Below are 15,836 nucleotides of genomic sequence, written 5' to 3'. Positions count from 1 at the left end.
AAGCAAATGTGCTTGGAAAAGTTTAAGACCCAAAATTGGGTCACTTGCAGAACTTTCCTGATTAACAAGGTTGTTTGTAAGCCCCTCATTATTGGAAATGCGCTGAGGAGGTGGGGGAGAGTGGCTCCTGCCAGTGCTGGGTTCAGGCTGCTGGGTGCCGTCAAACAAGCACTAAAAATCCCTGCCTGCATAGCGGCAGAAACTCATCCACCATCCTTAATTCCCTTTTAGGAATGCATCGAATTTCAATCACTGTTCAGAAAATTTCTTCTGAGTATCACACCATAAACCATACTGTGAAGCTTGGAATGGCTCTTTTGGTACTTCTGCCACATTTATCTGATAAATGTGAGTTTTGTTTACAATGAACCTCACCTGCCACTTTATCCTTCATTTCACTCTCGAGCCATCCACCCACTCCTGTGAGCCATTTTGCCAGGACCAAGTTTCTTTCTGTCCAAGACCATGGTCTTTCAAACCAAGACCATGGTTTCTTTCTGTCCATAAGGCAGATTCTTTGTTATTTTCTGCCTCCTTGCTGGAAGTCTTAAAGCCTTCCATCCACTAAGCTCACATTCAGGAGCAGATTAACACCCAGGGAGGCAGGTTTTTGCTGGAGGCAGTGAGGGTTAGCCAGACATGGTGGCATGGTGACACTTAAAGCAGGCAGGTGTCTACTCCAGTGACAGCACACCCGCCTTCTCAGAGTAGTTTTCTTGCCACATGTGCGGGTTTCTCCACAGCCCTGAGCTGCAGTGAATCCTGCACCAAGCCAGCATCGTTTCCAGCCTCCGCTTTGCCACTGGCTCTTTGGAGCTGTCCTCGAGCAGGCAGCTTTGTGCGTGGCCCCAGCAGAGATGAGTGTAGATGCTCCTGAACTTGCAAGAGGAGAGGGGTGGCTAGGACTGGAAGGTTGTGTCTCCCCCTTGCCCCTTCTCTCCTCCCCCTCTTCCCCTTCTCCCCTCCCTTCTTCCCCTCTGGTCCCTTCTTCCAAGCCCCCTTCCCTCCTTGAGAGCTCTTCTTTGGACATAAACTCTGTATGTTCAAGGATGTCTGTCTTACTGGAGAACCTTTGTTCCCCCTCCCCACTTCTCGCCTCTGCTCCCCTTCTCTTTCTCCCCCTCCCTTCTCCCCCTCCCCTCTCCTCCCTTCCCTCTCTTCTCCCTTCCCTTTTCCCCTCCCCTTCACTTCTCTCTCCCCATCCCATTTCCTCTCTTCTATCTCTCCCCCTTCTCCCTGGCCCCTTCACCCTCCTTCTCCCCCTCCCTCCTTCTCCCCTTCACCTTCTTCACTTCCCCTTCCTTCCTCCCTTCTCCCTTCCCCTTCTTCTTGCTCTCTCCCCCTTCTCCTATTTCTCTCCCTTCTCCCTGTCCTCTCCTTTCTCCTGCTCCTCTCCCTTCTTCCCCTACCCCTTCTCCCCTCCCCTCACCCTCCTCCCTTTCCCCCTTCTCCCTTCCCCCTCCCACTTCTCCCATTCCTCTCCCTTCTCTTTCTCCCCCTCCCCACTTCTCTCTTCCCCCTTCTCCCCCTGCCCTCCCTTCTCCCCACCCGCCTCCACTCCTACAGAACTCTTTCTGGGACAGAAACTCTGTGTTCTGGAGGATGTGTGTCCTCCTGTAGCTGCTTCCCTCCTCCCCCTTCCCTTTCTCCCCTCCCCTTCTCTCTCTCCCTTCCCTTCTCTCTCTCCCTCTTCCATCTCCCCCATTCTTCCTCCCCTTCCCTCTCCTCTTCATTCCTCTCCCCCTTCCCCCCTCCCCCTCAACTTCTCTCTCTTTTCCTCCCATTTCCCTCCTTCTCCCCTCCTTCTCCCTTTCTCCCCTTCCCCTCCCTTCTACTCCTCCTCTCTTCTCCCCTTCCTCTGCTGGAGAGCTCTTCCTCAGGCAGAAACTCTGCATGTTCCGGGTTGTCTGTCTTACTGGGATGGTTCTGCAGAGTGGTCTGAGACCCCTCATTCACATTTCAGGGAAATGCTGTTTTGACCATTTAGGGGCTTATGGCTGCTGGATACTATGCTTATTTTCTTGTTAAAATATAAGCCTATGGTTTATATTGGACAGATGTTGACTTGCTTGGGTTTTTATTACATAAAATTGGAAGGGGAACAAAAAATACCATATAGATCAGACTTGTTTTTGTTAAATAAAATCAGGAGGGCGGGGGGAAAAACACATGCAATATAACTGCTTTATTTGGGGAAAGGGTGCTTCTTTTCAAATGTATATTTAGCCTATGGTTTAAGCAAGTGAATCAGGTGAATTATGTGAGATGTTTCCTATTCTGAGCCAAGAAGAGAATGGTAAACAGTTAAGCTTTGTTTTGCATTGAAAGGCATGCAAGTGATGTTGATGAAATGTGGTGTGGAAAAGGTGATGGTTTCTTTCTTTTTTTTGATGGTTTCTAATATATTAAGGCATGCAGAGAATGTTGCACATATTTTTGTTTGTACACCCTTAAGACTCACTGACTCTGTAGCTTATATTTAATTATGTTCATTTATATTTATATTTAGTTATGTTAATATTTACACCTTTTTCATTGCTTTTTTTTTTTTTAATTTATATTTAGTCATGTTAATGGTTGCTCCTTTGAGTGTCTGTGGTATCTTTACCAAAATATTCATTGTAGGGTTGAAATGTAGCCAGAAAGTTGGGTTTCTACCTTTATACAAACACCGAGTTGAATGAAACCACATGTTCAACAATTGTATATATGCACCATGATTTCTGGTGGTTTGGACAAAGCAATTTTAGTGTTGCTGATGTTGGGTTGGGTTTTGTTGGTGGCTTGCTGGATAAAGAATCCACCTGCCAATCCAGGGTTCCATCCCTGAATCAGGAAGATTCCTTGGAGATAGAAGTGCAATCCACTTCAGTATTCTTGCCTGGAGAGTCCCATGTACAGAGGAGCCTGGTGGGCTACAGCCCCTGGGGTGGCAAAAGAGTTGGACATGACTAACCCACAAAACAGCAATAGCAACAATGCTGGATGAGATGATTGCCCCCCACTGCCCCTTTGCATAGGTTAAAAGAAAAACAGCCCAGTCATTTGTGTCTCTTCCCCTTCTGCCTGTGTTCATTGTGTGACATGTCTAAGTGGCTTTTCTTGTGAATACACCTGGAGAACATGAGTGTCTAGTACAAGTATGAGATTGTCCTGGCTAGGGGACAGATAAGGGGTTCCCAAGCTTCATGGAGTGGAACCCTGAAGTTTTGATCTCATTCAAATGATTCTACTCAGCCATGGTATTTGCCTAAAATGCTGCTTTGATGTCTGGTGTAAGTTTCAGCCATTGAGGTCACTGGGGAATTTTTATCTGTGCCTCTTTCTCCTTGTGTATAAAGGCAGGAACTACTGGCCTCTTATCACATTTCATCAAGAATGATGTGTTGTCAGATCATTGTATCACTCCCTCCCTCGGGGAGGGAGCTGGGAACACTCTGCCACTAAACAGATGGTTCTGATGTGTGATTTTATTAATTCACATACGTCGGAAGTAGTCCAGCCAGGCAACCAATGTCATACTGCTGGTTTCGTCCCTTGGGGCACTAGGAGCTGAGGAGGTGATGGGCAAGGATCAGGAAAGCTCTGACAAGTGGTGGCCCTGATGGGAGGATAGAGGGCTGGAAGTGGACCTCCAAATTTAGCCATCCTCTGAAAACTGAGCCAGGTTGGAGACACAGATGTGGACCTATATCAGTGATCCCAGGGCCTCCTAAAGAGGCTGGATGAGGAGATGCTCCGGATGGGGGTAGGGGTTAGCCTGGGGCTAGAGCTGTGCATCTAGCCCAGACACCCCACTGCCTCTGAATGGCCAGAAGGCCTTCTGCCAGCACGGGCAGCCCACACAGTGGGTACATGACAGCTCTTCAGGGACCTGAGTGTCGCTCCCTGGCTGCTGGGACCAGCTGAGGGTTGCAGAACAAGGGCTTGATCTGCAGAGCTGAGTTGCAGGGACCTTGGAGCAGTGGGAGGCAGAGGCAGCTGTGGAGATAGATAGGCTTGACCAGGGCAGAAAGACAGATGCAGCTCAGGGCAAGGCTTCATTCAGTGTCTGTTGTTCAATGGCTCAGTTTTTTTCCAACTCCTGGTGACCCCATGGACTGTAGCACATCAGACTTCCCTGTTCATTACCATTTCATGGAGTTTGATCAAATTCATGTCCATCAAGTTGCTGATGCCTTCCAACCATCTCATCCTCTGTCACCTTCTTCTCCTCCCACTTTCAAGCTTTCCCAGCATCAGGATCATTTCAATGAGTCAGTTCACATCAGGTGGCCAGAGTAGTGGACCTTCAAATTCAGCATCAGTTCTTCCAATTCACAGTTGATCTCATTTAGGATGGGCTGGTTGGATCTCCTTGCAGTCCCAGGGACTTTCAAGAGTCTTCTCCTAGTGTCTGTACGGTGGTGCTTTTGCTGATTTCAAAAAAACTTAATAAAAAGGGCGTTTGCAGTTTTGCTCTCCTCCATCCTGGGCACACTGTCAGCATCACACAGACCTCCATCACCCTGCCTCCTGAAGCTCTAGGGGCTCCCTGCCTGGAGCTCATCTCGGTAGTACCCAGTACTCAGACCTCTCTGTCTCTAGTACTCAGTGGGAAGCGTTTGCAGGACTTTCCAGGCTCTTCTTTAATCTGCAAGGGCCTCTCCACTGCCATCCATTCTGACTCTTGTTTTTAAGATGCCCTCAAGCATCACTGTCAATTTTATTTCCCAAGAAATCTGCAGCCCACACACCCTGTGGTTCCCCTGTCATCGTGTCCAGCCAGGCCCTGCCTTCCTCACTGGCCTCCCAGCCTGCAGACCCAATATTGTCAGGCCCACAATACTGGTGGGGACCACATGCAGGTTGTGTTTATTTTCTGAGGCAGCGGCTGTTTTGCTTCATGTAGAAAGGTTAGGAAAATAACCCAGGACTCATGTGATTTTTATTTATTTATTTATTTTTGAGAGAAGAATTCAATGAGATTGTGAACATTTCACTCAACTGCTTATTTTAATAATTCCTTTTTTAAAAAATGAATTTTCAGTATATAGATCCATTCTTAATTTTCAGTGGTATCCTAGCATTTCTAACATTTGTGATCCAAACCTCTTCCTTGAAAAAAAATACACTAACTTCCATGTAAAATTACTTCTAATTATGAAGTATACTGAGATTCCCTTGTGGCTCAGAGGGCAAAGAGTCTGCCCACAGTGCAGGAGAACTGAGTTTGATCCCTGGGTCAGGGAGATCCCCTAGAGAAGGAAATGGCAACCCACTCCATTATTCTTACCTGGAAATCCCATTGACAGAGGAGCCAGTGGGCTACAGTTTCTTTTTCAAACTGAGATTAATTTTGGTGTGCACTTTGTGGAAAAAGTTTCAGGGACGATAATTTGATTTGGAAACTAGATAAGCTAGTGTTTTACTAGTCAACACGATAGCTTTTCAGCATTCATGTGGAAGGAATACTAGGCCATATTAAAAGTGAAACTTCAGGTAATTTCCTGGTGGTCCAGTGGTTGAAATCTGTGCTTCCAATGCATAGGGCCTAGGTTTGATCCCAAATCAGGAACTAGGATCATGCATGCCACACAGCCAAAATGAAGACATTTTAGAAGAGTGACAGTGGCATGGAGAAATGTTCACCCAACCCAGCAGGCTGCAAAGAGAAAGACCCCACCAAGTCTTTAGGACTTTTTGAACTATCTGAAACAGGGGGAAAGAAATGCAGAGAGGTGTTATTCAAGGTCATCTTTAGGTTATGGGTTACTCTACTTTATTGTCTTACCTGCCTTCTAGTTTTTAAATGTGCCACATTTTATACATGCACATATTTTTTTGTAAGATGTCCAAGCTGCAATAGACTCTGAAGCAGAAATGATGTCTCTCCTATTTCCTGGGGTGACCAGTCACACTGTTAGTCTCCCAATGGGCATGGTTTGGATTCAGTACCATTTCGTTTGCAGAGCTGCTGGAGTTCAGAGCTCCCCACACCAGCGGGGTGAGCACCCCCCTGCAATGGCCAGATCTGTGCTCTTTTCTCCCGAACATCACTGCCCGCATGGCTTTGCATATCTCTAGACTGAGTTATCCCATCCTCCTCTCTTCCAGAAAGGGGCCGATGGCTTTTCTGGTCTCCCACAGCCAAGCTGGCTTGTGTCTGGCTGTGGCCCATAGAGAGGGAGCATGGCATTCCTTCCATAGTACTCAGGTCCATTCCTGTCTAATGTCTTCTGGGGGCTCTTTGTTCCCAAGAGCTCAAGGGCACTTTAGCTTCAGTGTGGGCCTTCCCTACCTATACACATGAGGTGGTTAACCCTGAGCAGGTATCCCTTGTCCACTCACACTGGGGTGTCTTACTCGCCTGATTTGACACATCCTGGGGCCCATGGCTGGTTGCTCAACTGCAAAGCATCCCCCTGCAATGTGGGAGACCTGGGTTTGATCCCTGGGATTGGGAAGATCCCCTGGAGAAGGGAAATGGCAACCAACTCTTGCCTGGAGAAAATCCCATAAATGGAGGAGCGTGGTAGGCTTACAGTTCACGGGATCACAAACAGCCAGACATGACTGAGCGACTTCATTAGTTCACTTGTGGCCTGTGCACCCCACAGCTGAGGTCTCAAAGGTCCCATGCCGGCAGGCTCCTGGTGGTTGAAAGCCACTCAAATATGTACTGGAGAAGGAAATAGAAACCCACTCCAATATTATTGCCTAAAGAATCTCATGGACTGTAGCCTGCCTGCCAGGCTCCATTGTCCATGGATTCGCAAGAGTCAGACACAACTTAGCGACTAAACGACCACCACCACCGAGTGTTTATATTGTATAGAAGAAACACAAGTCTGAGATGAGCGTCTTATATCACCCTTCCTGTTTCTGTTCCACCAGCGTCTTATATCACCCTTCCTGTTTCTGTTCCACCTGAGAACTCTAGGTGACGCCAGAGAGTTTGGTCCCCTGCGCTTTCCTGGCCAATCTGGTCCCAACGACTGAGATGTCAGAGACAAGCTCTCAGCCAAACGCCCTCCTCTCTCTCATCCAGACAACTCCAGGGGCCACTTCCCCAGTTGTGCAGTAGTTAAGGATCTGCCTTGCAGCTCAGGAGATGCCCATATGACTCCTGGTCATGGAAACAGGATACCACATTTTGTGCAGCAAGAAACTCTGAACACCACAACTAGATGCAAGGAAGGATGCCACCGGATGCAACAAAGGTCCTGGCATGCCACAACTAAGATCTGATGCAGCCAAATAAATAAATATAAAAAAATAATAAATTATTTTTAAAAAGAAGGAAAAGCAAAACAAAACATGCTGCTGTTTTAGCCACCAGTGTGTCTGACAAGCTACCTGAAAAGTGAAAAATCACTGGATCATGTCCGACTCTTTGTGGCCCTAGGGACAGTCCAGGGAAAATTCTCCAAGCCAGAATACTGGAATGGGTAGCCTTTCCCTTCTGCAGTGCACCTTCTCAACCCAGGGATCGAAGCCAGGATCTCCTGCACTGCAGGTGGATTCTTTACCAGCTGATCTATCAGGGAACCTCCCGTGATTCCCAAATATGTTTACTATACTCAAAGAAATTCTGAAGATCTGACAAGAGCACACATGTTTTAGGAAAATGTTACTGTCCCCAGTAGTCCCAGTTCCTCACTTAGAGCTTGTGGGTACAACCCTTTCCACTGTGCTTTCATTTTTTTTTAAGCCATAATTAGTACTGTGAACATTGGCTGAGTCTTCTCAAAGTAGAAATAAGTATCTCTGTATAGACCTTGTTGTTTAGTCACTAGGTTGGGTTTCACTCTTTGTGATCCCATGCACCCCAACTCACAAGGCTCCTCTGTCCATGTGATTTCCCAGACAAGAATATGGGAGTGGGTTGTCATTTCCTTCTCCAATGGATCTTCCCCACCTAGGGATCAAAGCTGCATCTCCCGAGTCTCCTTTCATTGGTAGGTTGTCCCTTGATCACTGAGACACCTGTGAAACCCGTGTGTAGACATACTTGGCTGAATTGTGCTTCACATATCCTGGTGTTTTGTTTTTAACAAATTAAAAATTGTGGCAGCCCTCTCAAGCTGTTAGTGCCATTAGTTAATCTGTTAGTGACATTCTTCCAACAGTACTTGCTCACTATGTCTTTTTGTGTCTTGCATTTTGGTAATTCTTACAGTACTTCAAACTTTTTTTTACCATCACTTTTGTTATGGTATCTGTGGTCAGTGATCCTTGATTTTACTCATATTACCACTAGGACTCAGAAGGCTCAGATGATGGTTAGCATTTTTTAATTTAAAATAAGATCTGTACATTGTTTTCTTAGACATATAATTGCACATTCAGTAGACTCAAGTGTAGTGTAAACACAATTTTATATGCACTGGGAAACCAAAGCATTCATATGCCTAGCTTTATTACAATATTTGCTTCCTTGTGAGGGTCTGGAACCCAACTTAGAATATCTCTGTGGTTTGCCTATACTAACTTTTAAAATAGGATGAGAAACCTTTACTCCTCTCACTGTGGAGATTCCCCTAGTAAACCAGCTGGTTTCCCACTCTTTCTAGTTAGAGAGTTGCAATAAGTTGCCACACAGTGTGAGGCCTTTGCTTTTCTGAGCCTCTGTTTCCTTTGCCTGCAGTCTGTTTTCTCCCTTCATTTACAACCTGTGAAGGAAGATGAAAGACGTTCTGGATATTATAGCACAGAAAAAGCCTTCTGAAAATAAAGTTCACATGGCCAGAAGCTTCCTTAGGAGGATTTTGAGAAACTCTATGAGGTACAGTTTTGGTTTTATAATTGCTTTACTCCCAAGGTGCAGTGTATTCATCTGTTCTCTTGATTCAGTTCATGGGCAGTCAAGTCAACTTTCCGCATTTGTGGCACCCATGGATTTTTTTTTCCTCGTTAATTATTTGAGTAATTAGAAGGTTTGTGTTATAAATACTTTCTTGGTTTTCATTAATATTCATTATTGCATAAGAATCTTTACTGTTCTTAACTTTTGGAAGAATGTTTGACATGCATCAGGTACTTAGAGACTCAGTTGTGGCCTTTAGCTCCTATTTGAAGATGTCCATGGCAAGGCTACACCTGTCCTAAATTGCAGGAGGAGGAGAGGCATATGTGCACCATCTCCTCACCCAGCAGCTTGCACCGGAGGCTCTGTGACATTCATAATGGCAGCTGCAAAGATTTGCAACACCTGGGCATGTGCGGTCAAACCATAATAAGCTATCATGGATGGTGGTGACCATGGTGGGGACAGGGAAGTCTCCTGCCAAATTCAGAAGCCCTGGTAGGCATTGACTGGAGCCCACTGGTCTAGAGCATAATGATGCCCACCATGGGGATGCTTAGATGACTTCAGACACTCTGACAGGCTTAGGGCAATATGTGTTCACTGGTCCCCATTAAGGCTTTCATGGTGGCTCAGATGGCAAAGAATCTTCCTGCAATGCAAGAGACTGGGGTTCAGTCCCTGGGTTGGAAAGATCTCCTGGAGAAGGGAATGGCAACCCCGTCCAGTATCCTTGCCTGGAGAATCCTATGGACAGAGAGGAGCCCAGTGGGCTGCAGTCCAAGGGGTTGTAAGAGTAAGCTAAGACTGAGTGACAAACACACACACACACACACACACACACACACACACACACACACACACACACATGCACACAGACACAGTCCCAACTGAACTCTGACAACTCAGAGCAATACATGTCCAGTGGTCACAGCACTTCCCTAGTGGCTCAGATGGTAAAGAATCTACCTGCAGTGCAAGATACCTGTATTCGAGCCCTGAGTCAGAAAGATCCCCCAGAGAAGGTAATGGCAACCCACTTCAGTATTCTTGCCTGGAGAATCCCATGGACAGAGAAGCCTGGAGGGCTACAGTCCATGGGTTTGCAATATGACTGAGTGACTAACACAAATACACACACACACACACACACACTCCCTGTTGACTCCAGAACGGCCATGTTCACTGAAGTTATGTGAGTGGATAAATAAATGCACCCAACACGGTGACACCCAGCTTAGCTTTGTTCAGCCTTCTTCAAGGAGGCCAAGGGTGTCTTCAAAGTTGCACTGACATGGGAAAGACAAAAGATGCTGCTGTAGTTTTTGTTGGGAAGACAGGAAAGGGAAGGAAAGATGTATATATCTACTTACCTAGAAGAAATTTGGTGGACTTCCCTGGCAGTCTAGTGGTTACAACCCAGCTTCCAGTGCAAGAGCTGTGGACTTGATCCCCCGTCAGGAAACCAGGATTCCATATGTTGAAAAAAACAAACAAACAAACAACTTTAAACAATATTAAAGAAAAAACAAAAACAATCATTTTGGCAGTCTCAGGGCTGGTTTTCATCTGGGAGCCAGTGATTGTCAGTCTGTACTCAGGTCAGTTCTCCAGTAAGTAACCTGTACCAGAAGTGCTGGTGTGCAGATGTTAACAGGAAGCACCTGACAGTGATGCCGTGAATCACACAAATGATTTCTGCCTCTCAGTCCTTTCTTGGCAGGAAATGATCCTTGGTGTGAAGTCCCTGAGTCACCCGCATCTTTTTTTTTTTTTTTCCCCCAGAAGAAATGAGCTGAGCTGGAAGCGACATTCCTGGCACACACCACTAAGTTCTCCAATAGCCAGTCTGAACCAGCTGCACCTCTGTTGCCCTGCCTGGGCACCTGCCCCTCTCTGCTGGGCCAGTACCAGGCCAGGTAGGTGCACCTTTTGCCTTCTTCCACCCCTGGGGTGCCAAGGATCTGCTTTCATTTTCTGCTGCACTGCTGACAGCTCTGCCCTGTCGTCACCATGCATTTCTTTCTTTCCCTTCATTTTGCAGTGTAGTTCATTTATGGTAGACTTCATTTCAGCTGTGCAGCATAACGATTCCCAATTTTTTTAGATGCTACTCCCATTTAATGGCCTTCAGGGTAGCTCATCTGGGAAAGTATCTCTCTTGCAATGCAAGAGACCCTAGTTTGATTCCTGGGTTCAGAAGATCCCCTGGGGAAGGGACAGGCTACCCACTCCAGTGTTCTTGGAATGCAGGAGACCCCAGTTTGATTCCTGGATTGGGAAGATTCTCTGGGGAGGGGACAGACTACCCACTCCAATGTTCTTGGTCTTCCCCTGTGGCTTAGCTGGTAAAGAATCCATCTGCAAGGTGGGAATCCTGTTCAATCTCCGGCTTGGGAAGATCCCCTGGAGGAGGGCATGGCAACCCCCTTTACTATTCTGGTCTGGAGAATCCCCATATACAGGCTTCTCTGTCCATGGTGTTGCAGAGTGGGACACAACTTAAGAAACTTAGCACATCACACACATACTCCATTTAAAGTTATTGTAAAACATTTGCTATATTCCCTGTGCTGTACAATATATCCTTGTAGCATATATATTTTATAATTTCTGTTTACTGCCCTACATCTATCCTGCCTCTCGCCCTTACCTTCCCCCAACCTGTAGCCACCACTTCTTTCTGTTGTCAGGGGACTTCCAACTTTAAGGGATTGAATCTGTTTCTTTCTTTGTGTACCATTTCTCAAGGACTCTCTGTTCCTTATCAGTTCCTGGAAAGCAGGAATGAGCAGAGCTGCACACAGTTCTCAGGACTGAGATCATGGGAAAGAGCACCTGCTTGGATTCCCCTCAGTGACTTCCTTCAGTGACTCTCTTCAGTAATCTTTTACTTAAAGGATTATCCATTTTGTTGCAACTGTTAAGATTTCATTCTTTTTAATGGCTGAGTAAACAGTAATGCTGAAGAAGCTGAAGTTGAACTGTTCTATGAAGACTTACAAGACCATTTGGAACTAACACCCAACAAAGATGTCCTGTTCTTTATAAGGGACTGGAATACAAAAGTAGGAGGTCAAGAAACACCTGGAGTAACAGGCAAATTTGGTCTTGGAATATGGAATGAAGCAGGGCAAAGACTAATAGAGTTTTGCCAAGAAAATGCACTGGTCATAGCAAACACCCTCTTCCAACAACACAAGAGAAGACTCTACACATGGACATCACCAGATGGTCAACACTGAAATCAGCTTGATTATATTCTTTGGAGCCAAAGATGGAGAAGCTCTATACAATCAAAAAAAAAAAAAAAAAAAACAAGACCAGGAGCGGACTGTGGCTCAGATCATGAACTCCTTATGGCCAAATTCAGACAAATTGAAGAAAGTAGAGAAAACCACTAGACCATTCAAGTATGACTTAATCAAATCCCTTATGCTTAAACATAAGGAAGTAAGAAATAGATTTAAGGGACTAGATCTGATAGATAAGAGTGCCTGGTGAACTATGAACTGAGGTTCATGACATTGTATAGGAGACAGGGATCAAGACCATCCCCATGGAAAAGAAATGCAAAAAAGCAAAATGGCTGTCTCAGGAGGCCTTACAAATAGCTGTGAAAAGAATAGAAGTGAAAAACAAAGGAGAAAAGGAAAGATACAAGCATCTGAATGCAGAGTTCCAAAGAATAGGAAGAAGAGATAAGAAAGCCTTCCTCAGCAATCAATGAGAAGAAATAGAGTAAAACAACAGAAAGGGAAAGACTAGAAATCTCTTCAAGAAAATGAGAGATTCCAAGGGAACATTTCATGCAAAGATGGGCTCAATAAAGAACAGAAATGGTATGGACCTAACAGAAATAGAAGATATTAAGAAGAGGTGGCAAGAACACACAGAAGAACTGTACAAAAAAATACCTTCATGACCCAGATAATCACGATGGTATGATCACTCACATAGAGCCAGATATACTGAAATGTGAAGTCAAGTGGGGCATAGAAAGCATCACTATGAACAAAGCTAGTGGAGGTGATGAAATTCTAGTTGAGCTATTTCAAATCCAGAAAGATGATGCTGTGAAAGTGCTATACTCAACATGCCAGCAAATTTGGAAAACTCAGCAGTGGCCACAGAACTGGAAATGGTTAGTTTTTATTCCAGTCCCAAAGAAAGGCAATGCCAAAGAATGCTCAACCTATGGCACAATTGCACTCATCTCACATGCTAGTAAAGTAATGCCCAAAATTCTCCAAGCCAGGCTTCAGCAATATGTGAACCATGAACTTCCAGTTGTTGAAGCTGGTTTTAGTAAAGGCAGAGGAACCAGAAACCAAATTGCCAACATCTGCTGGATCATCAAAAAAGCAAGAGAGTTTCAGAAAAACATCTATTTTTGCTTTATTGACTATGCCAAAGCCTTTGCCTGTGTGGATCACAATAAACTGGAAAATTCTGAAAGAGATGGGAATACCAGACCATATAACCTTCCTTTTGAAAAATTTGTATGCAGGTCAGGAAGCAACAGTTAGAACTGGACATGGAACAACAGACTGGTTCCAAATAGGAAAAGGAGTATGTCAAGGCTGTATATTGTCACCTTGCTTATTTAACTTATATGCAGAGTACATCATGAGACATGCTGGGCTGGAAGAATCACAAGGTGGAATCAAGATTTCCAGGAGAAATATCAATAATCTCAGATATGCAGATGACACAACCCTTATGGCAGAAAGTGAAGAGGAACTAAAAGCCTCTTGATGAAGGTGAAAGAGGAGAGTGAAAAAGTTGGCTTAACACTCAACATTCAGAAAATGAAGATCATGGCATCTGGTCCCATTACTTCATGGGAAATAGATGAGGAAACAATGGAAACAGTGTCAGATTTTATTTTTTTGGGCTCCAAAATCACTGCAGATGGTGACTGCAGCCATGAAATTAAAAGATGCTTACTCCTTGGAAGGAAAGTTATGATCAACCTAGATAGCATATTGAAAAGCAGAGACATTACTTTGCCAACAAAGATCCATCTAGTCAAGGCTATTGTTTTCCAGTGGCGATGTATGGCTGTGAGAGTTGGACTGTGAAGAATTGATGCTTATGAACTGTGGTGTTGGAGAAGACTCTTGAGAGTCCCTTGGACTGCAAGGAGATCCAACCAGTCCATTCTGAAGAAGATCAGCCCTGGGATTACTTTGGAAGGAATGATGCTAAAGTTGAAACTCCAGTACTTTGGTCACCTCATGGGAAGAGTTGACTCATTGGAAAAGACTCTGATGTTGGGAGGGATTGGGGGCAGGAGGAGAAGGGAACGACAGAGGATGAGATGGCTGGATGGCATCACTGACTTGATACACATTAGTCTGAGTGAACTCCAGGAGCACAGCCTAGCGTGCTGTGATTCATGGGGTCGCAAAGAGTCGGACACGACTAAGTGACTGAACTGATCTGAATCTGTGAAGAAAACTCAGCACCGAAGAATTGATGCTTTTGAACTGTAGTGCTGGGAGAAGACTCTTGCAAGACCCTTGGACTGCAAGGAGATCCATCTTGTCCATCCTAAAGGAGACCAGTCCTGGGTGTTCATTGGAAGGACTACTGCTGAGGCTAAAACTCCAATACTTTGGCCACCTCATGTGAAGAGTTGATTAATTGGAAAAGACCCTGATTCTAGGAAGTATTGGGAGTAGGAGGAGAAGGGGATGAGAGGATCAGATTGCTGGATGGCATCACTGACTAGATGTTCATCAGTTTGTGTGAACTCCGGGAGTTGTTGATGGACAGGGAGGCCTGGTGTGCTGCGACTTATGGGATTGCAAAGAGTCGGACATGAGTGAACAACTGAACTGAACTGAATCATTTTATTGACAATATATAACCATGCGTTTCTGCAAATAAAGTGCTCTTATTTCACTGAAAACTTCGGTCCCCTGTGTCCTTCTCATCGACTCCAGTCACCAGGTCCCAGTCTATGAAGACCGTGATACTGTATATCTATGAGTCTGTTTCTGTTCTATGTTGTTTTTTGATTCCACATATAAGTAACATTATGCTCTATTTGTTTTTCTTCATCTAAGTTCATTAAACATAATGCCCTCCAGGCCCATGCATGCTGATACAAATGACAAAATTTCATTCTTTTTATGTCTGAGTAGCATTCCATTGTATGTGTTTGGTGTATAATATACTGCTTTAATATACTCATCTATTGATGGACTTTTAGGTTACTTCCATATCTTGAGCAGTGTAAATAATGCTACTATGAACATTGGAGTGCAAGTTATCTTTTTGAGTTAATGTTATTTTTTGTTGTTGTTGTGGGGGTGCTATATACCAAGGAGTGAAATTACTGTATCCTATGTTAGTTCTCCTTTTAGCTTTCTAGGAACTTGCATATTGTTTTCCACAGTGAATGCACCAGTTTATCTTCTCTCTAATAGTGAACTATGGTTCCCTTTTCTCTGTATCCTCACCAACATTTGTTATTTGTGGTCTTGTTGATGACAGTCCTTCTGACAGGTGTAAAGGTATATAATTAACTGTGGTTTTGATTTGCATTTCTCTGATTACCGATGCTGAACATCTTTTCATGTGCCATCTATATGTCTCCTTTGGGAAAATGTTTATTCAGGTCTAATCACTATTTTTTTTAAATGTATCTTTGGCCATGTGGCATATGGGATCTTAGTTTCTCAACTGAGGATCAAATTCTTCACTCCTGTAGGAGAAGGGCAGAGTCTTAACAACTGGACTGCCAGGGAACTCCCTTCTTCCCATATTTTAGTCAGGTATTATTTTATTTTTCAGATAGAATTGGATGGCTGTTTATATTTTACATATTAACCCCTCATTGGTCATGTCAAATATTTGGACAATATATTTTCTCTCATTTAGTAGATTAACTTTCTTTTCATTTTCTTTTCTTTTTTAAATTTAAATTTATTTATTTTAATTGGAGGCTAATTACTTTACAATGTTGTATTGGTTTTGTCATACATCAACATGAATCCGCCATGGGTATACACGTGTTCCCCATCCTGAGCCCTCCTCC

The sequence above is a fragment of the Bos taurus genome, chromosome Y, assembly GCF_002263795.3.
Source record: "Bos taurus isolate L1 Dominette 01449 registration number 42190680 breed Hereford chromosome Y, ARS-UCD2.0, whole genome shotgun sequence".
In the NCBI taxonomy this organism is placed as follows: domain Eukaryota; kingdom Metazoa; phylum Chordata; class Mammalia; order Artiodactyla; family Bovidae; genus Bos; species Bos taurus.
Note: the sequence above shows the minus strand (reverse complement) of the source record.